The sequence below is a fragment of the Equus przewalskii genome, chromosome 14, assembly GCF_037783145.1.
Source record: "Equus przewalskii isolate Varuska chromosome 14, EquPr2, whole genome shotgun sequence".
Classification (NCBI taxonomy): Eukaryota; Metazoa; Chordata; class Mammalia; order Perissodactyla; family Equidae; genus Equus; species Equus przewalskii.
Window position 1 is genome coordinate 4950301 of NC_091844.1, and position 22622 is coordinate 4972922.

Here is a 22622-nt window from a genome sequence, read left to right on the forward strand (position 1 = left end):
AGAAGGACCTGGCCCCCCACTTCCAAAAAATTGGCCATGAAAACCCTATGAATAGCAGCAGAGTATTGTCTGATATGGGGCTGGAAGGGGAGAGGATGGCGCAAAAAGACCTGGCAGGGTTCTGCTCTGCTGTCCACAGGGTCCTCAGAAGTCAGAATCCATGACACGGCAGGAGTCCCTATGTCCCCAATCATGAGCCCTTTTGTCTCTTTCAAGACATCTTGATAATGCGTCCAGCATTTAGTCTTTTTTATTTATTTATTTTTATTTTTTCCTTTTTCTCCCCAAAGCCCTCTGGTACATAGTTGTGTATTCGTCGTTGTGGGTCCTTCTAGTTGTGGCATGTGGGACGCTGCCTCAGCGTGGTTTGATGAGCAGTGCCATGTCCGCGCCCAGGATGCGAACCAACGAAACACTGGGCCGCCTGCAGCGGAGCGTGCGAACTTAACCACTCAGCCATGGGGCCAGCCCAGCATTTAGTCTTTGGATTGGTTTGTCCCAGGGCCTGTAGTGTCTGTTTTTATGCTTCATCTATGTTTCTCAACCCTGAAATCTGGCACTGTCTCAGGCCAAGTTCTAGTTCCCGCTCCCACCTTCTTTTCCCCATTTTTACATTCCTGCCCACTGTTCTTTCCTGGTTGGTTTCTTTCTCTTCACTTGGGCTAGTTCTCTAGTATTCCCCTCCCCAGACAAGGATGAATTTTAATATTTTTACACACCCTCCATCCAGCCTGACTCTTAAAGAGTGAGACCTCTTAATAGCATTTTGGAGGATGAAGAATTCTCTGAAGAACTTTCAGTTTCATTCTATTTTCCCAACTACACAATTTTATATCAAATCTAAGATGAGAAGATGTTTTATATAAGTTAGACACAAGATTTTGTACATATAGCATATTTCTGGCATTTAAAAATATCTTTTAGGAGGAATTACATTATTTTATGTTCTGAAAGAAACTATTTTTCAAATGAGGAAGATATTGTGCATGTTAAATTACCTTTGACAGTGTCTTAAAAGCCATGGGTGGGAAGTCACAATTTTAGGAAGTCGTTTAACACTTTCCTGAGGTGCAACTGAATTCAGTGCTTCCTCCGTTCATACATGTTACTACCTTCCAAAGAGATTACAAGATGGTTCCACATTAAACAGGAAACCAGACTCAAGAAAGATCATGACGTCATGGGCTGGTACCATTTCCCAGCACAGAAATCAGAGCTGACATCTTTTAACTAGAAATTATGTATGGCCCATTCCTGGAAATCTCTGTGTAAAATTTCACTGGTATTTTGCACAATGCTTTATACAGAGTGTATACACAAGTGTTGACTAACAATGCAAGTTTACATGTTCAAATTCTATTCACCACCTCTAAGGCGGACTTCTGTCTTGGCACTGTTTCACACTGGTATACCCATCACCATCACCACCATGGTCATTCCTGACCTCCTGTACTAGTTAGGATGACTTATATTGCAACAGAAACTCAAATTCAAAGTAGCTATAAATAACAAATATTTTATCTCAGAGCAGGAGATTCCTTAGAATGATGGGCTCCAGAGTTGGTTGAATCAGCAGATTAATAGTGTTATCAAGGATCCAAGTGCTCTCCATCTCTTCTCAGTGTAGCAGCGAGGCTGGTAGCAAGTGACAGCAGCCATTCCAGGTGCCAATCCAGATATGACATTGTTTAGAGGAAAGAAGAGCTACTGTCTCTTCCTATGGCTCTAGCTGAGGAGGAAGGACCTTTCCCAGAAGCTTCTCAGGAGGCTTCCTTCCCCTCGCGATTCATCCATGAGGGTTGGGTCATAAGCCTATTCCCAAGTCAGTTGCTAGCATGGTTTTTTTGGTGCTTCTGAGGTTGGATAAATTTTGGGGGATCACCGTGGCCTACCACACATTTGTATGGTGACTTCGGCTTACCAGATGCTTTGTGCATCCATCCACCAACATTTCTGTCATGTAGGTAAGGCAGGTATTATTACTGCCATTTTATATACAAGATGATGGAGGCTTGTAGAATAATACCATGTTTTTAAGAAATGTGTTTTTGCAAGAAACGGTAGAAATAGAACATCACTATTTCAAAACCCCAAATAAAAGATTGAATCTAGCCAATGATCACTAATGGCAATTAAATCATGGTGAATAGCTGATGGGGAACATTATAATAAACAGATCAGTCTGACAATGTCTGAAGCTATTAATCAACATTAATATCACATAAAAGAGAGGCAGCCCAATATTAAGACTTCCTCATGGGCTATAATGGGAAGTACATAACACAAAGCTGGATCTCGTTCAGCCTGTAAATCTAACTACCAGCGTATGGGAGATACAGGGGCCAGAGGAGCACAGTAAAGACACCGTGGGAATGCAATGAAAAGTCAGAATTTGGGAAATTTTACAGAGCAAACAACCTGGTTTCTTCAACAGATAAATTTCAGGGAAAGAAAAGAGGAAGAGGAAACCTACAGATTAAAAAAGACTTAAGAGATGTCTCAGCTAAATGCAGTTGGCACCTTGTTTTGATTCTGATTTGAACAAACCGCTTTAATAAAAAATTATGAGAACATGTGGAAAATTTTAATGGTGATTGGGGGTTTGATAATATAAAGAGATTTTTGTTGCATATTATAGCATCTTTTAGAGATAGATGCTAAAATATCTATGGATGAAATTATACAATATCTGAGATTTGCTTTTGAATAATCTAGTGCAGGTCGGGGGTGATGAGTGATTAGGGTTCAAATGTTTGGCCTTTTTGTAGCTAATCCTTGAAGCTGGGTGATGGGTACATGGGGGCTCATTGCATTACTTTTTTCTACTTTTGTATATATTAGAATATTTTCATAATAAAAAGTAAAATTTAAAAAGAGAAAAGAAATATTCTCCTATAAATAGTCTTCTACCTTTTGCCAGCAAGACAGATGCAGTGCAAGTTTGTTTGTTGTTCAAAAATCACATTCACGAATCTGACTTTGTGAACTGACTGGCCTGGAAGCGTGTAGCCCTCTAATAATTGTTCTTTGTGTGAATTACTTGGTTGATATGTAGATTCCATCATTTTTACCCCTCCTTTCATTCATAGATTCGTTCATTTTTTAAATAAATACTTTTTGAGTCTCTCCTATGTTCCAAGTAAGTACTAACCACGGGGCATACAGTAATGAGCTAAATGGGCAAGTGCTGAGCCCTCTTAAAATCCCCAGTCCCAAACCTAAAGCCATGGGTGAGTGAAGAGGGTGTCACACGGTCCAGTGTAGTGTCGGGAAGTTCAGGTTCCACCACTCTCTTGAAAGAACCCCATGATTTGTCTTCCTACCCATGGCCCCATCTCAGCTCAGATACCAGATGGAAATTAACTATCAGACCTGAGCTCGCCAAAGTCACATGTCTATTGAGGATTAACCTGTGGTAATACAAAAATTTCCTTTTATAATACGTCCCGAAACAGATATTTTCCTGTTCATTTCCCCGCACTAGAGGCTGAAGGTTAATTCCTATAACATAAGAAAAGTTGTAACTTTTGCTAAAAGTTGGATCACATGCTAATGTGCCAGATAGTTTTAACAATTTGATCACAATAAGACCTGGCACTTCAACTACTGTCTTGTATCTGGTGAAAAGAGAATAGAACGGATGTAAGAATCCAGGGTTTTCTGTTAATAAAATGAGAAAAAACCAAACAAAATTAAAATGCCAAGCTCTATAACCTTGCTTATTATTGTTATGTTGGTGAGAATGGTGATTAATGTTCCACGTCCAGTGTCACACACATATTGAAGCCTTTACTACAAGATTAAGTAGGTTTTATATATATGTTTTTCTAGACTAGAAACTATAATAGCTTTTTTTTCTAGAGTACATGGTTTCTCTCTGCTCTGTTTCTCTCCCCATGTGGCCACTTCTCTCTCCCCAGATGGAGTGATCTGTCAGAAAGTTTAGGCAGGAAACCCTTGTGAATTTGCAGGAAAAGGATGTTCAGCTCCAGGAACCATAGGAGAGAAGGGGGTCAAAGGTGATGAAATTGAAGGGAATCCATCAATAGCAAGAGATTAAACATTCAACCTATTGCTCTTCCACTTTCCTCCCTTTCCTGTCCCCAAATGTCCAAAGCCCATGGTCCCGGTTCATGGGCCTTTCTGCAACCTAAGGTTTGAGATATACGTGCAAGTGTCCCAGGGCAGCAGATTTAATGGGTAAAATGACTCTTGGAATATTTTCCTGCTTAAACAGTTATGAGCCTTCTGACAGGTATCTAGTGAACATGCCTGAGGATGACTTTGGATCTCAGAGGCGTGCTAATGACCCTGCTGGTTTGTCACCCACCTGGCACATTGCACTCCAGGAGTTTTCACCACTGTGCGGGCGTAACGTACTTTTATTCTTAGTCACATGTGGTGTAGTTTAAGCTTATATTTGGCTATTTGGCTAGAAAGAAAAGCATCAGGGACGTTGATGTTACAAAGCAGTTATTAACAAGAAGCATAAAATGACAATGAGTCTGCAAATTCCTCTTAAGATTATCTGCATTGATCTGCAGAATGTCTTGTATTGCGCACAGCCGTGTCACCAGCACTTCAAAATTCAGTGTTAAAAAGACACAAACACATCCAATTTAGTTTTTAATGTACTGGGAATTAAAAATGTAAAACTATTTATACACCCAATGTGTTATTTGCAAAGTTTTCACAAATATTACTGTGAAATGTTCTCCCTTGTCTTGTCATTGAGAAAACAATGCAACAATTATAAAAATAAGCCAGTTAATTTTTAAAGGACAATATGTGAGATTTCTAAACATTGGGCCATCAAATAGATTTATTAGTACCTTTGACACAGTAATGAGTGGTTAAATTGCAACCTGAATTTTAATATGCATTCAGTCTCCAAAGATGAAACAATATATCATTTTAAAATTAATTCATCAAAAAAATATGCTTTTTCTTGAATTGTTACTTTAAAGTGAATGAAACATCTATGTCATTTCTATCTTGGTAAAATTAAGATGTAATATATCTTAGAGATAATAATATTTAAAGATTGTAAAGTATGAAGCCAAAGATATGATTTTAATAACATTGATACAAAAATATTTTGAAGTGAAAAAAATCACAAAACAGTGAAATTATTTGGAAAAACTTCTAAGAGGATATAAGGGATTATATATTATGATTAAAAGAGTTTGCAATAAAAAAGAAAAAGGCAAGAACCACTGCTTGGTAAGATCTTCACCAAATGCCCCCTCCTTGAATGTCCTTGTGCCACCCTTCCAGGTCTTGCCTTTGGGTCTGAAGATCTCTGAGGACGGCCTGCATGCCACAGCCGGTCGATTGATGCCAGTGATTCACAGCTGCTCCTTGGAGCTGGCCTTCTGGTCTTCTCAATGGCTGAGCAGACAACCCATCCTCCTCAGAGATCCGGGAAGGATGTAGGGTGCACGTGGGGGCTGGAGGGTTTTGCTCGGCTTTTCGGGGAGTGTGCTTTGTGCCCTGATAAGCCAAAAGGTCAAGCAGGGACGTCAAGCTGCAAAATGGAATCAAGAAGGACTTTCTCTGCTGGTTAAAAGTACCTCCCCAAATGAGTAGGGGTGACATACCTCTTTCAAAATGAATAAAGTGACACTAGTGAAAAAACTGGGGCAATCTGAATGAAGTCTATAGTTTAGTTACCAGGACCATACTAACTTTAATGTCTTAGTTTTGACAAATATGCCATAGTAATGTGAGATGTTAACATTCAGGGAGGGGACGGCCGGTGGCGCAGTGGTTAAGTTGACATGTTCCGCTTTGGCATCCTGGGGTTCGCCAGTTCGGATCCCAGGTGTGGACATGGCACCTCTTGGCAAGCCACACTGTGGTAGGCGTCCCACATATAAAGTGGAGGAAGATGGGCTCGGATGTTAGCTCAGCACCAGTCTTCCTCAGCAAAAAAAGGGGAGGAATGGCAGCAGATGTTAGCTCAGGGCTAATCTTCCTCAAAAAAAAACCCAAAAAAACACCATTCAGGGAAGGCAGGTGAAGGGTATACAGGGCTCTCTGTAGGACCTTTCTGTAAATTTAAAATTATTTTAAATTAAAAGGTTAATGAATTAAAGTGCTGCAAAGATCCCTTTTACAAGGAGGGCTAGAGGAGTTTGGCGAAGAGGTTCAATGCCACATGAGAATGCCTGTTTGCCCAGCTCAAATACAGCGCCTAGCCTGATGAATATTTTGTAAAGAAGGGCCTTGAAAAACGCATTTCAGACGCTGAGCGAACACAGTTTACTCTTCCGGAACGTTCTCTGTCCTGTGGTCAGTCCGTGTGTCCTATTGGAGCCTGTTTGCACCCGGACCTGCGGAGGCCCAGCCCTGCCCCATCTCCTTTATATCCTAATAACGCCCCCTTTCTGGCCACCCATTGAATCAGGTCCCTCTGCATTTCACACTTGGATTAACTCAATCATGCAAATTATGTCAACCTGAAAAGAAATCAGGCTGTGGGCAAATAAGAAATGCTAATAAAACTGAAAATACGGCTCACAGCCACGATGCTCCCTTATGACGCTGTGCCCGCAGTCCTTAGATTTGCATGCTCTGGCCGAGTGAGAAAGGGAGAGTTAAGCAGGTTTGAGTTATAACATAAACACAAACCACAGGGTTAATTAGATTCCCAAATCTTGATTCACCTCTTTCGGTGGAATGAACTCGTTCCAACAGGATTAGCAGGATAAAGTTTCCCAAGCAAAGCATTCCTTGAAATACGCTTGTTTGTCTTTATCAAGCGGAGATTTCCGCAGATACTTTGCAGGTTTCCTAATATTCCTTCCTGTGTAAACACCATGCCATCTTGGCCCCAGGCCTCTGTGCTGCCGGTCCCTCTACTTGCAGGCCCTCTCATAGACACGTCTGTCGCACTTGCCAGATCCTAATTGTTGGCTTCCAGGGCCCAGTGAAAATAAAACCTCTTAACCCAGAAGGGTTTCCCGATGGCTGTCAATGGAGGGGCTCCCTCTCTGTTCTGAACTCTGTCCTGTTTGGCTGGCTCTTAGCGTGTGTCACGAACATCTATTTTACATCATACTCTTTTGTGTACAAGAAGCTCCTTTCTGCCTGGAATGGAGGTTCCCTGATGGAGAAGCCATGTCATCTGTGTATCTCCAGTCAGATCTGGCATCATGCTTTACACCTACCATTGCGGGTGTTCGGTAACTCTCTTCGGAAGAATTTACTTGGAGTTAGGTGGCAGATGAAGAAAGGACCACAGTGGTAGATGTTGTCAGAGCTTCTAACTTCTATCTCAGACCTGCTCCATGCTCAGACAATTTGGTTTCAATTCTCCATTGGCAGAGAATATTCGGCAAAGAAAGGGACCCACCGTGTATGTTTCTAAACAAAACCCAAATTTAAAAAGAACCAGGAATTCACAAGGAGGCGCTGGGCCCTCCTGGAAAGCCTCGAGGGTGTGACTCCAGCTAATCCTTACCTCCTAGGGAGTGAACCCAAATGTGTAGCAGGTGCTGGGTTTGCTCGCCCGCTCCCTCCTGAATTCTCACTCTGCTCGGCACTGGTCTCCCTTCAGGGGCTTCGCTTACTTTGCTTTAAAGCTATTGCCTTAAGATTGCCTACACAGAAAACTTCCTGTATCCGCGAACATGGATTGGATTTAAGTTTATTGAATGCAGAAACTACATTTAAAACTTCTCTGTATCATTCACAGCGCCGAGCCCAGAATAGAGTTCAAAATTATTAGTTTAATAATCGCCCCCAACCAGTAGAGTGAGTTGACCTAGCAGGACCTGTCTCCCACCTCACTCTTCATCCTCCTCACACGCTCCTGATGTGTGGCTTGAGGACGCAGCGTAGGGGGAGCACAGCTTAGAGCGAACAGTGCTGTCCGTAATAACGATGATGATGGGGCCGATAATAATACTTTCCAGAACAACTTGTACTGAGTGCTTCCTGTGGGCCAGGTGCTGTGTTTACGTGATTTACACTCATTATCTCATTTAACCCTTCGGCCATCCTCCGGGGTAGATGCTAAATCATTGTCCTTACACGCCTTTTACACACAAGGAATCAGGGGCCTTGGGAGATTCGTGAATGTGACCTCAGAGCCCAAGCTCCAAGTCAGCAGGAGAAGCAGCATTTCTCCCAGCTCTGTGGTTTTTCTCAGCCCAAGGGTGCAGCAGGCACAGGGTGAAGGCTTGGAAAAACCATTGTCTTATAAATGCCCATTGTTCCCTACAGAGGCACTGGAATACTGCTGGTCCTTTCTCATGGCTTGGTGTAAACAGCCTGAGTTGACCAGAGTCTGGTCTCCATCTCCAGGGAGGAGGCCTGGGCATTATTGAACAGAGGCCTACACTTCAGTTAGCGTACACAGATATGAGGCGCCCGCACAGTTCCCCAGAGGATCTGTCTCCGAGAGCTGGGCTTGTCATAAAAGAGCCATAATATTAGACTTTATTCCACATTCATCTTTACCTTTCTGCTTCTCCTGGAGAAAGCTCTATGACAAATATTGGTAATAAAATTCTTCACCATAGTCACTTTTATCTTAAACCAACTCACTTACATTTAATGTCCAAAGTAGGTGGGTTAAGAATAACCTCCTCTTCTCTCCCCTTCAAGGTGATTGGCATCTCTTTTTCCATTCAAAATTAGAGAAAGCACCGAGGCTCGGCTGTGCTCGACTTCCAGGGGCTTGTTGGAACTCCACGCACATCCCCCTGACAGATACAACAGGGATTAATGAGCCATGACCAGAAGTTTGATTTTTCTGTCAAGTGCTCCCATCCGTTTTTAATAAACAGAAGAACAACATAAACTCCATTGCCTGCTCTCTACAGCTGAAACCGAGCCCGTTGCTCCTGGTACCACGAGTGTGGAGCTGAGTTATGATTCTAAACGACTGACAAATGCTTTTACGAGCCCCTTTGGTCGGCTACTCTGGCGACTGGCTTTGCTCTCCCGGTTCCATCTCTTTGGCTCCATTCAATCTGGGCCGCTCAGCGCTTTGCCAGGGGAAACCGTCAAGTGTAATATCACATTTACAACTAAATGGCTTCAATTTACTGTCACTGGTGTAAAAATGCCAAAATACCCACTGTTTTCCCTTTAAGCCACGCTGTGTGCCCTTTTGCAGAAGGCTGTCTCCTGCAAGGAGTAGACGTGAAGCCAAGGTACAGAGGACGTACCAAGCAGATGGTGAGAACCAGGTACCATCGCGGAGCGAGGCCCGACATCATGGCACCCGTCCTCTGCTTTGATGAAGCTGTATCTCGCTTCCATGAACTATCTCTCCTTACCAAAATACTCACTGCCAGAATGTGCTTTGTCCGCATTCACCGAAAAATTGCGTTGCTCCAAAAGGGAGCTGTTCATATTGTAAAAATGATTAGAAATAAGAATGTACTTCTTTTTTCTTTTTGGTTTGGCAAAACCAAGTAGGATTGATGTGGGGCATTTACTTCTTTATTCCCTGAGATAGTTGCTGAGAAGGCCGGCTGCCTTAAACCCAACTGACCACAGGATGTCACCAGTGTTCCATGAGAATTCCCCGGAAAGGGCATTTACCTGGTAATGCAAAACTTGCTTCTTAAAGAAAGGTCAGCTCACAGATATGTGGTCACACCTAGAATTTCAAATGAAATCTGGTTTTGCAGAGGCAGCCTCAGCTTCATCATGTCAAATCAAAGCAGATCTGAGCCCAAGTTGTCCTTGAAGAAGATGTGCCACCTACGAGTAAAGCCACTAAACTTAACAGCGCAGAGCTGCTATTTAATTGCCCCTGAAGAGAAGTCACCCTGAGGTGGAGTTAATAACCAATACCAGATCTTATTTTTTTCACTGTAATTTCCTTTGAAAGCTTCATGCTCAAGCAATGTGGTGACCAATAGCTGACGAAATTGTGTGCTGTTCAAATGGACTGGGATACTTAGCAAAGCCCAAGGTGAGAGTCTAAAAGAGCCCAGAAGAGAAAAGTGTGCAAGGGACCCGAATAGACATCTACCCATACTGAGGTAGGACATTTAACAATAGAAATTAAACCCGGAGCCCAATCTCTCGCACTGTGGCACGGTGACATGGCCATGGTGCCAAAGGTGATCAGGGTAAGGTGTTCAAGGGGCCCAGGTGTCAGTTTTCTGACAAAATATTTTAAGCTCGTGTGGGTAAGTTTTGAATAGAAAGCACTAGGAAATACGTTGGTTACCAGAGACTCAAGCTTGATGTCCTCTCTTCTAATCAGGGGGTCACATTTTTTCCTTTTCTAGGGCACATTTATATCCACAGGTGGTACCTTGCAAGCCTAACACCGCCGATCCCCCGGGTTTCCATAAAGCCCAGGCCGAGCCAACATTTAGTGAGCGGGGTCGGTGCCTGGACCGCTAACCAGAGGTCGGGCCTCCATGATCCCGGGGAGTCAGAGGTCTGCGAGCTGCGTGGGCCTCGGCGTCCTCTGGTCTGTTTCACTCGTGGCTCTGAGACAGCACTCACCACAGTCCAGACCCATCTAGCACGGGCTCTGGGTGTCGATGTGGGCCCCGGCCCCTCAGAGAACGGCTTTCGGGGCGCACTGTACACAGCGAACACTTGGTGCGCTGAGAGGGGTTGCGGGGGCCTCGTCTGCTGCGGTGGGAACCGGTGCGCGCGCTGCGCCTGAGTGCGACTCGCCCGGTTTACAGTTAGTGGGTGGACCAGCCCCGGGGCTGGCTTGTCTCGTAGTCCAGTGTTCTTTCCGCTAACACACCCTGCCTCCCGCAAATGTCTGGATTTGTTAAAAAAAAAAAAAAAAAAAAAAAGACAAGCTGATAGATAATTACTCTCACCACAAAGGAATTTGCTGCTCTAAGAAAGGATCCGCTGTGAGGGTCCTTTAAATAGGAAGTGCCCTTGTGTCTCAGAAGTAAGATTGGCCTCATGGAAATTGAATTTACAAATCATTAAAACTCACCTATTTTGTAAAGTGAAAGGGAGCATGCGAGGATTCAGAACATCCCAAGTGGGTTAAATACTCGCAACCCAGGAGGGCAAGGAAGGTGTGCCTGGCAAGAAAGCGCAGAAGGGCCACCACTCAGGGATCTGACGTGAGCTTTGTGCTCAGCTAACATTGTGCTGAGGGCCCCACACGCACGATGCCTCTAAATCCTCATCTCAACTTCGTGAAGGAACAAAGACGATTATCCCCATTTCCCAGGTCAGGACACTGAGGCACGGCAAGGTTAGGTAAATTGGTTGAGGTCATATCCCTCACTGATCCCAACCACTATGAGCTTCACAAGAAAACAGGGACATTAGCTTGAATCCGAACTTGAAATCAAAAAATAAAAACGACAGGGTCCAGCCTGTGTTCGGTTCCCAGGTGCAGACCTACACCACTTGTCGGTGGCCATGCTGTGGCAGCAACCCATATACAAAATAGAGGAAGACTGGCACAAACATTAGCTTGGGGCAAATCTTTCTCAGCAAAAAAATAAAGAAAAATAAAAAATAACAGCTAGATGTTCACTGACTCAAAAATAGAGAAAACATATTGACCTTCTGGTTTTGAAACTGTTTAATAACTGGAAACTAGTTTCAGACTTGCATTTGGCAGTTTTGTGGACTCAGTCGAGAAGAATACAAAGCTTATTTTTGAAAGACGGCTGCTGCATTTTCAAGGCAATGCCATCAGTCTGACATGGGAGAAAAAGATATGAAGGAGGTGTGATTTAAACGTTTATAACTAATTTATGTATTAAGTGACATATAAAGAAAATCCATATAGTTTTGACAATCATAGAGTGTTAAAAACATCTCTTTTTAGGGATTGGGAAAAGTATTCAGGTCATTATTTGTTCAACTCAACCATTTAATTACTTGAATGTCTTTTTCGAAATACCCTACGACGGTCTCAGAGGATGTATGTGAGTGCTCCATGCCATGCCTCCTCTATAATAATAATAAGCGAAAAGTAAATACATTTGATGTTTAAATAGCTTTCCTCTTTTCTCCGGCCGCCCGGGCCTTCATTTCGTGTAATTAATCCGTTTGTTGCTGGTCCGCACCATCTCTTTGCCAGGCTTTGGGGTGCTTAGGTTTCCTGGAATGCAACAACACACTCCATGCAGTTTGATACTGGATTGTGTGGCTGCAGGTGGGTCTGCTTGCAGTCGTTCTGGAAAAGTTCTTCCTCATACCTGGGTGTGATAAGAGATTTGATAAGGTATTAGTGGCTTCTGTCTCTTTTAAGCGTCCACAGTGTATTACTTTCTGCACTGGGTTCACCAGCTTAGAGAAAGCAAACGAATTAGAAAAATCACAAAGCACAGTGCAAGGCACCCCACCAGACATTTGGCTCCTTTCTGCAGTGACCTGCCGCCGTGTTGGGTGACACCTTCTGTAACTGAATCTGTAAGTCTGGTGACTTGCTTGGCTTCCATGTTGTTGTTAGTGCACAGAGCGGCTACCACTCAGTAAGTCCTTCCCGTCTGCCTTCAGCTGTGTGTGTGTGTGTGTGTGCGCGCGTGCGCGCGCGTGTCCACATTTCCTCCAGGGCCACCCTCCCCTCAGAGCGTTCCCTGACTGTCCCTGGTAGAAGTGTGAGTCTGGGGCTTGGGTGGAGGATGAGGGGAGTGAAGGCAGGGGCGACTGCCTGCCTTTGATGCCTTTTCCAGTGCGATGCTCTGACTAATGAGCAGAGGCCACTAATGAAGAGGGAGCTGGGTCTCTCCTTTTCCAGAGACTGAGCCTATTACCCTCTTGGTCCCACTAGCCTCCGGGCACCCAGCCTGCTTCCCGAATGGATGACTTCTGGCTCACTGTGCCCTCCCAGTCCTGGTGCCAGTGGCCGTGAATAACCTTGCTTTTGTGTGTATTTATTTTATTTTGAGTTTCTCCACCCTGGTTCTTTCCACCTCCAAACCCCACCCCCGCTCACCGGCCCCATGTGGTGATGTTTCTTGAAATGTTAGATTCTTTCTTCCTCCGTCCCCCCTCCGGTTCTGGAAGCATTTTGTTTCTGTACTGCTTTGTGAAGCTGGTGCCGAGTCCAGATCCTTGGGGCTTTAAAGTTGAATTAATTATTAAACAGGAAGGGAGCAGTGCTTTCAGCAGGCGCCAAGTAACTATACTTAAACTGCAACCTGGCACTGTTTTTCCCACCCTTGTGCTGTGGTTTGCTGAAGGCAACTGGAGATTTTTATTCTAGTTTTAATCAAGCATTTCTGTAAGTTTTCAGAAAGTTAAGATTTGGCAGTGAAGGGCTGGGAAGTCAGTCTTCATCACCTCCTGACCATTTTAGGCAAAAAAAAAAAAATTAAAAAAAAAAACAGAAGGATTTTCTCAGTTCATAAATCAGTCTGAAATTGCCCACTCTCGGCTGTTCACTTTTCCTAAGAAGGCGGTGGGCTTTCTCTCAAATAATGTATGTGTAATATATTTATATCGATTAGTTCCCACTTGTAGAGAACAGTACATTTCAAATAAAACTATCATAACATTGACTTTATTGCATTGTGACTGTTATATTCATTGCTTTAATTTAGGGGCTAAGTTGATGATATCAAATCCTGCACTGAAAAATACTAATGAAGACACATGGCAGAATTTCTTAATTTCCTGAGTCTAGGCGTTGGTACTTTTCAGAAATTCACAACTCATCGGAGTTGCCTAGGCCCCTTGGCCCAGACAAGGGGCATGGATGTTCTCTCAGAGCTACATGGAGGAGGCAGTGCCAGAGTCTTCTAGAGAAACCCAAGCCCATATCAAAAGTATCAAAGCAATAGCCTGAAAGGGCCACTGCCCCCGTGCCCAGCTCCCCGTTTGATTTCCAGGGACTTCGAGCGTGTGGCGGCCTTTCTCAGTCTCAGCTGACTGGCTTTCCACAGGAAGCTTGATAGGAAGTGTGCTCAGCTCCATTAAGTCTGACCCTGTGGCTGAACGGTGGTGCCGGCTGGCGAGGTGGGAGGGAGGAAGATGTCTCTGGGTGCAGCTGGGTGCGTAGGCAGGAGCTTGAAGCATCCTCAAGAGGAAAGAGAAGAAAGATTTGGTTAAAAATTTAGATTCATGCGTATAAATTTGGAACAGGGCAAAAAACAGTAAGCCCAGCGCACACGGCCCTCCTGTACGCCTCCCAGCCAGCTGGGATGAGGGGTGCGAACACTTGAGGACCAAGTCCTTTACGGGCCTTCTCGCCCCTTGAAACGCGTTCAGAAACCTTCACCGTACACATCCTTTATATTCTTAGAACTTTGGAAAATGAGAGATGTTCTGTGAGCCTTGCTATCCAAATATTATTTTTAAACGCCTATTTTCCCTTTAGAGATAAAAAATATATGTATTTGGGCTGACAGTTTTTATTTTCAAAAATATTTTTAAAAAATATGTCTATATGTATATTATCTACATCTTGACTGTATGATTTCCGTCAGCCAATACATTTAATTAAAATAAGCAAAAAAGGGCAGTCCAATGGCTTATTTTAAAAGATTAGAAGCTAGATCAATTTACACTTCTAAGAATTTAACTAAATTTAAGATTTCAACAACCTCTCCTGTATTGTCCCTGAACTGCCACTTTTTCCAGGGACTGAGTATTTTTCCCCGTGTCCCCTCCGACCTCCGTGCTGAGGTCGTCGTGGGGCTCTCTCTCTCAAGGTGTCGCGTCTGGTCATATTAATTAGGATTCTGTAGTGGCCACGCTGTAGTAGTTATGCTGTTAACTAGAGTAAACAATTTAAAACTCAGATTAAAAATGACATATTCCTCACCAACCCATATTTGGAAAATATGTTTATTAAATGGACAACTCGTGTACCATTTCGATCTGTTCTTGGTGTCCCATTTTCTTTCCAGAATATATATTATGAGCTGGTTTTAAAATTAAGTGATCAGATTTCTGGTCATTGTCTAAACAAAGACCCTGGTCCTTTTTGTTTGAAACTCAGTTGATAGCCTCATCCCTCAGCCATGGAGAGTCTGCAAATAGAAAAATTTCAAAAATACTTTATTTAAAATAAGCTCCCAGGAGCTGCCTCCGTCTTCTGTGTTTAGATATTAGAGCACACTGGAGAAGTGCTTTCACTTAGCTGGAAAATAAACTGAGCCAATAAGAATAACAACACTGTAAACAAAAAAATGAGAAGAGGACAGAGAATCTCAAAACACGCATGCATGGCTTTTCCAACACCTTTTATTTTCTAGCTTTAAGGATAACTCGGAAAATATCGTGTACACCCACCTATAGTTTCCCGAAGACTTTCTCCCCTGACCGCTAAAAAGAAATAGTTAGGAAATGTGTGTTTCTGTCTGATTTGTGTCAGATATGTTCCCAAAGAATAACGATGGCTTCCTGTCGTGATGAGGAATATTTACTTAATAAGTTGTCGCCTGAACAGTTGTCACCCTTCCTTACTTGACATTCCGAACCGCCAGTGCCAGGCCGTGCGGGCTCTCTGCTGGGTGAGAGGCTCCGATCCTGGGGGGAGTCCAGCCGCCTGCCCAGACGACGGCGTCTCTGCAGGTGGATGGGCTGCAGCCCTAGGCAAGCCTGTCCCTGCCTTGCCCAAAGGTCTCGGAGCCCTTCTGCAGCCCAGATGGTTCCAATTTGAGGCCTACACTCAGCGCTGGAGCTGTATTGAGTTTCTTCCCTGAAACCAACAAAACCTGCTTCAGCATTTTGCTTGGATTAAAATATTTGTCCCTTTTTTCACAGGGCAGAAGGAGGACTCCCGAAGCCTCCGAAGGAAGGAAATCATTACAGGGCCGGCAGAAGTGGGGCATGTGCTGCAGCTGCTCGTGGTTTAAGAGGAAGAAACACGGGACCTCAAACCTGGAACACAACTCTTTCAAAATGCTTGTGAGCCGCCCAAGAAAAACATCCTCCGAGGCTTATCTAATAACCGTGGTCTCTAATCGTCTCAATGTGTGCTCAGCTTCCCTTCGGAGTTTGCACCTACTTCCCAGAGCTAACGAGATGCTGAGACTGAACACAGAGAAATTTAATGAAGGGGATTTAATAGTTTGTGTTAAAGCTAATATGGTCCATTAGGAGCTGTCTTTTTTATAAACAATGAAGATATGTTACCTTCTCCTTTGGTGTAAAGTCACCCCACGCAGGACCTGTAAACATTCAGTAATGATCTGTGGAACATGCATGACAGACAATTAAGGCGCCACTTCAAAAGTCTGTTTTCCTCACATATTTGGTTTCTCGCTGAATAAACTCACAAAGATCATACATGTGTAAGCATATGCTTACATTATAAAAAATAACATGCGTGTGCATGTCATTAAAAAAATCAAAGGCCGGGTTTCTATAAGCCTAGGAGATATCAGAAGTGATTAAATTAGGAGCACAGTTTCTATAGTAAAGCCTATATTATTTTAGACTATAATTTCAGACCGTAATAATAGAACAACCACTATTTTGTGGTAGTTTAGAGAACATAAATTTGATAGTTCACAATGCCATTAAACGCGCAATAACAAACTTTAAAAGCTATTAATTAAAAAGTTTCTATAAAATCTATTTATTATAAAAATAGCGTGTTCTGCTATGATTTGGGTATTTTTTGGACTTTAGTTTTTAATTGCAGCGGGCACCAGGCAGACAAGCCTTGAAGAGCTGGACACTTTCTGACACAAACTGAACGTACTTGAGAACATGAAATCCACTTGACTCTCTCTGACTTTGTAAATAGAATTTTCTCCCTTGCTCTCCCTTTTCTTTTAAAGACAAATAACTCCTTTTTATAGGTTTTACATTTGGCAGAATTTGATGAACAATTCTGACACCCCTCCCCCCAACAATTCCTTCTGCGTATAGAGAGAAAGGAGGGGAGAGAGGTCCGGATTAAAATTATTCTCGTTATTCACAGACTTGAAAGCTCCAGTGACGAGTTTTGAGAAGTAGCCTCAGGCAGAACTTGCTATCAATGAAGGCCAGGAACAAAAACATTTAAAAGCACATTACAAATCCCTCCTAACAAAGCAAAATCAAATCACTGATCGATCAGTGCAGCTGGCTTTAAATTGTTTCCGTAAAAAGGCTTTAAAAACTTTTTTTGAATCATCGGCTGGAGGCTGAACCTTTTATGCTTTGGAGCAAGCTCCTTCTGGAAAAGTCTTTCGCATCTCTTCCAGGGAGGCCTCTCTTGGGACCAGCCGGAATTGCTCTCTTCTTGCTTGCACGGGCCCCGTGGCTGGAAAAGGCTGGCAACGTGGTTTCCAAGAAAGGGCGTGTTCTTTGATGTATGTCAAGAGTGCTAAGATAGTTTAGCTGCTAGTCCCAAAAGCACAGTTGGATTCCCCACGGTCATCTATGAGCTATTTGTGAAATGCCCAAACTAGGGTGGCTATTATTGCTATAAGATCAACTGGGAAGCTAAAGAAAATCTTCACCAAAAAAAGACCCCAGACTCTAGGTCACTTAAGCCAAAAAATGTGCTGAGTAGAGTGTGGCTTGCCGCCTAGATGGGAGCCATGTGGAGGACTCGGAGGCGCACCTCCCGGCATCATACTTGACTCAGATACCCGGCTCTTTCGGTGACTGAATTCAAACGGGGATTTTAAGAACAAGGGGAGAGAGAACAGAAAGAAAACCAGCGAGCAAGTGGTGTTCAATTTATGCACATATGTTCCAAATGGCACAGAGATAAGCAAAAGGGGTTCTGGTACATTTTTTAATGATTTCATTATCACCAGACAAGAATTGAAAGATTGTCCAGATGCTATTGGAAAGATTGAAAAATCTGATTAAATTAAAAAAAGAAGTAACAGCATGAATGATTCCTTGACCCTGTAAACAACCCGGCCCAGCCCAGCGAGACCTCTGAAGTTGGGCCTATTTACAAACCAGCTAATAAAAAAGAAAAGTTGACGGGCCGGCCCAGTGGTGCAGCGATTATGTTTGCTCCCTCTGCTTCAGTGGCCAGGGATTCGCCGGTTTGGATCCTGGGTGTGGACACGGCACCACTTGTCAAGCCATGCTGTGGCAGGCGTCCCACATGTAAAGTAGAGGAAGATGGGCATGGATATTAGCTGAGGGCCAATCTTCCTTAGCAAAAAGAGGAGGATTGGCAGCGGATGTTAGCTCAGGGCTAAGCTTCCTCAAAAAAAAAAAAAAAGAAAGAAAGAAAGAAAAGTTGAGATTAGGTAGAAAAATTTCCTCTTGGCCGGCTCTCTGTTGCTCTCTGTGAGCATCATTTGACTGGGGCGGATTGTAATTTTAGCACAAGGATAAGTGGGGCAAGAAGGCTTTGCTCAGAGGACCCCTCCAGGCTGAGCAGTGGGTGGACGGCTGCCCGGCTAGAGTCCCTCAGACAGCCCGTCACAGACACAAGCATGTGTGGAGGACGGGAAGCAGCCATCCCAAGACCCAGTGCTTGGTCACAGACCTGCTCCTTGCCTCCTCCCACATTGAAGCCACTGTGCTGCAGCGTATCCTACACTACTGCCAAGTGTCCTGGCCACTCTCCTCTGAAGATTGCTGTCTTTCCTGAGGGCTCCTCTATGCGCACGTGGAGATGATGTGCTGCCTAGAAGAGGGAATTATTGTCTCTTTACGGATGTATGTGTCGTCTAAGTAGATCGTAAGCTTCCTGAAGGCGAAGGCTATAAAGTCTTTATATTCCTGCTCGGGGCTGTGATGTCCCTCAGAAAAAATTGGTCTACTGCTGGATGTTTGATAACAGAGCTGAAAATAGATGCCAAGTTGCCATGCCCAGGAAAGGCACACGAAGGTTACAGTCTTATCTAAGGACTCAAAGCCTGCTTAGTGATATGACTTTTGCAAGCATCACTCGAAGCAGCCTCTACCTAGGGGATAAAAGCAGCAAAACGCCTCTTCAGAAAAGACAGCATCACTTTCACAGCACCGCAGTTCCCCTCGTGCCTTCCTCCAGAAATCCACTGAGTGTGAGAACTTCAACGACTCCATCCACTGAGCCAGGCAAGGCTGGCTGCCAGCCGCCCTTGTACTCCGTTGGTGAAGACCTTCCATTATCTGGCAAAAGTAGTAACCCTCTCATTTTGCTGAGAGTATTTGAGTTGCGCATGCTGAATGGAGCATTCGCATCTGCTCTTGGTATGACAGTTACTTTCAGCTGCTCAGCCTTTATTTTCTCTGCATGACAAGTGCTAAAGGACACACTTCTTTCATGGCCAAAGTGTTAACTAACCTACCTTGCAACCTCAAGAAAATTTCTCCAGCAATGGCATTGTTTCCTAACGTTGTAAATAATCTCTCGCCACAAAATTTTGCATCAACACAATAAAAGTCAATATGGATATCTCAGTTTTACAGTTGAAAATTTTTATTGGATACTTGTAAATTAGATTCTCAAATTTCTAACAACATCCATTTATGTTTTTGCTTATAAATCTTTAATTTTTACGAAAGGGACCTATTGCTCATCTGTTTAGTCACTGCAGAATTACTCCTTTAAATGGAAATGGAAACAAACACAATAGATAGAGGTGTGTTTAAGCTAAGGGTTGATCACTCGGCTGCCCTGCAACTCAAAACTTTTGCCTTTGCTCTTGGTATGACTTGAAGGGGGAGTCTCGCGTCCATTAACTATCTGGGTTCATTGATGTGTCGCTGAGGTTCTTTTTGCACGTAGGACGAGTCGCATTGTAAAGAGGCAAATTAGTCTCTTTAGTTCACAAACTACTTACTGAGTCCCTAATAAGTGCAAATACAAGTGACAGAAAAGCTACACATAAAGCACATTCGTTGGGTACGTGGTCATGTTCAGCTTTTCTTGGTCACGTAAATAATTGGAAACAGAGTCCATGCTGGGTTCACTGTTCCCCTCAATGGTTTGCTGTGTGATTGATTGATGGGTTGATTGATTTACTTACTTATTTTTTAAAGATTGGCACCTGAGCTAACAACTGTTGCCAATCTTCTTTTTTACTTTTCTTCTTTTCTTCTCCCCAAAGACCCCCAGGACATAGTTGTGTATTCTAGCTGTGAGTGCCTCTGGCTGTGCTGGGTGGGATGCCGCCTCAGCATGGCTTGATGAGTGGGGCCCTGTCCGCGCCCAGGATCCGAACTGGTGAAACCCTGGGCCGCCGGAAGTGGAGCATGGAAACCCAAGCACCCGGCCACAGGGCCTGCCTCTGCTGTGTGTTTAAAGGCAGAGTCGCCCTCAGATTACTGAAGTCTTAGACAATACACTGACACTCACTAATAGGAGAATGAAAATTTAAAATGTAAATTAGTGCTTGGGTTTTTTTTTCTATATTATGTCACATAACTGCTTATTTTCTGCTAGATTGACGTGCTTTGAGATCCTGTAGGCAGAGGGTGAACACGTAATATTACAGTACATGTTATTCTTATAAATCTTCGGTTTAGGTGACTGGTTTAAATTGATTTAAGCAAGAAATATGTAAAGTGAGAGTAATCACGATGTGAACACAGGCGAGAGCCATAATTCCCTACGGCCCGTTGGAGAAATTCTACCTGACTTTAAAAGTCCCTCCTTCTTCTGTCATTTATCCTCGAGGAATTAACCGCCTTGCTCTTCACCAGTCCTGTGTAGACAGCACGTTCTCACGAGCTCCAACTTCCTTTTGCTCTTGACTTGCTGGTTCTGCTCTGGAAACCTCTTTTTGTGTCTTTCAGTTGCCCTGGAGACTCCACAACCTGTAACCTTTTACCTCTTCTAAAAACAACTTTTTAAGGTTTTAACTTAAGTAAATACTCTGGTAAAGTACCGGTAATCATTGGTTAAATAACCCTTGTGAAACAAAAATTGTTTAATCAGACTTCGGCCCCCCTTTATTTGGTGACAAGCAAAGTTATTCATTTCACTATGTTTCTAGAAGCTCTCCAGATTAACTCCGATGTAAATCGGGTCCCTCCACTTTCAGAGGTCCTCTTGGTCCTTAAATATTTGACTCTCCAGTTTTCACCATATTCTTCTGCTTACATGGAACCAGAGCTGTGTACGTACGTGCTTGCGTGCATGTGTTCATGTATGCACTTTATTTTGTGGATTATGAGTTCCTTCAGAAGGACAGGAATATCTCCTTTATCATGATCATCTTCTTCTTTTTATTTTCATCTTGAGTTCTATTCTCAGTGAATATCTGTGATGACAGGAGTCCTTCAATAAATGTTAAATTACTGGTAGCTTTTTTAGGCAAAATTCCTATGACTTCAATAAAACCCTTCCTGGGGAAGAAAGATAGGCTAGAGTGTGCAAAGCAGTGTAGTTCTGGACTGGTTAGCTCTATCATGTGCACATTTAAGTAATCAGAAAGCTGAATAAAGGAGAATTAATGAAGAAAGTGAGTAGATTTAAATGTAAATTTTGTTCAATCTTTCTGATTTTGAATAGATTTTGAAATGGATAACAGCATAGTTTGTCATCAGATGACGTAGTCTCAAGTTTAATTGAAGCATTTTTTTTGCATGTTCTGTGAAGGTTATTCAGCCAATGTTTACCACAGATACCATTTGATTCCTTTATTTTTTTTATAAGTATGAGTAGGATTTAGAATTTCATTTTTCATTTAAAACTCCCTTGTCTAGGAATTGGACTATCACACCTAAAAAAACAAGTTAGAAAAAAAAGAAAGAGCATCACCATTTGTCTTACATTCAAGGAAACTTATTTTATTCAGGAAATAAAGAATTTTCTGCATGCATGCATGAGAGATCAGAAAAGAAAATAGTGGAGTTGTCCACAAGGAGGAGGTGGAGCTAATGTGTTTCCATCAGATGTCCTGGGAAGGCTTTTGATTTTGCGTTTTGAAGTTCACTCAGATATACAAAGACCCAGTGGAGAGTAAATAGTGTACTGGGATTTGTGATCCAGGCGACAGTTTTAGTGTCTAACTTGGGAGGAAAGAAACCTACAAATTCTGAATGAAGTCAGGGCTCCTATTAATCCACTAAGAGATTTCTGTAGGGGAATTTCTACAAGCTTCAGCTCATTATAATGAGGTAGCAAATACAGTTCTACAGGGACCCCTAGTAAAATTCTCGATTAACTAGTAACAAACCCAGCTCATTGTACATTAGATGCCGTTGCATTTACCTAGTAGTCAGCAAAAGAAAAAACAATGTACTATTATTTTCCTAAGTGAAAGCAAATGAATTAAAATCTAAACCATCCAAATTGTGCCTTAAAAAGGCACACTTTGATAGAAAGTAACAGTGGGAACTGCCTAGTTTGTTGCCTGAATTAAATACAAATTTACACACCCAAATGACTAAAATAATGAAAGTGATAGATTAGTGTATTGATGCATAACCACTGTCTATAATGCAAAACTTATGAGCAGCCTGATTTTGAGAACAATTACTTGTAATTAAAGCTGTGCTGGTTACCAAAAAAAAAAAAAAAAAAAAAAAAAACACAGAGAAGTCCTTTGTGTATAACATCAATTAATTACTTTTTTTTTTCAGTGAGAATAGCTCTTAAATATCTGTGCTGCTATTTATATCTGGCCACATTCAGGAGTGATATGAAATATGTATGGCTTAGCAGCACTCTTAGAATCCGATCTGTGACTCACGCTTTCCAGTCAGTTTTCCTTAAAGACATTCAAAAAATAATAACATCCATAAAACTCTAATGTAAGAAGACTATTAAGATTCCTGTTGTCTTCATAATTAATAAAAACAAATACCTAGACCCAGCA

General features: G+C 42.8%; 2 long non-coding RNA genes across 2 annotated transcripts in view; one reads left to right on the plus strand and one right to left on the minus strand.

Annotated features, from left to right (window-relative positions):
* The window catches only part of LOC139075672 (uncharacterized), a 69938-nt gene extending 53703 nt beyond the window's left edge, over positions 1–16235 (plus strand). The window contains exon 6 of the long non-coding RNA XR_011526283.1: positions 15676–16235. This is a non-coding gene — a long non-coding RNA (uncharacterized lncRNA). The remainder of the gene's footprint in view (positions 1–15675) is intronic.
* On the minus strand, positions 11522–15704 carry LOC139075671 (uncharacterized). The gene is made up of 2 exons (XR_011526282.1): positions 12902–15704; positions 11522–12161 (listed from the first exon to the last, which is right to left on the minus strand). It is a non-coding gene; the product is annotated as an uncharacterized lncRNA (long non-coding RNA).
* Positions 16236–22622: the final 6387 nt, after the last annotated feature.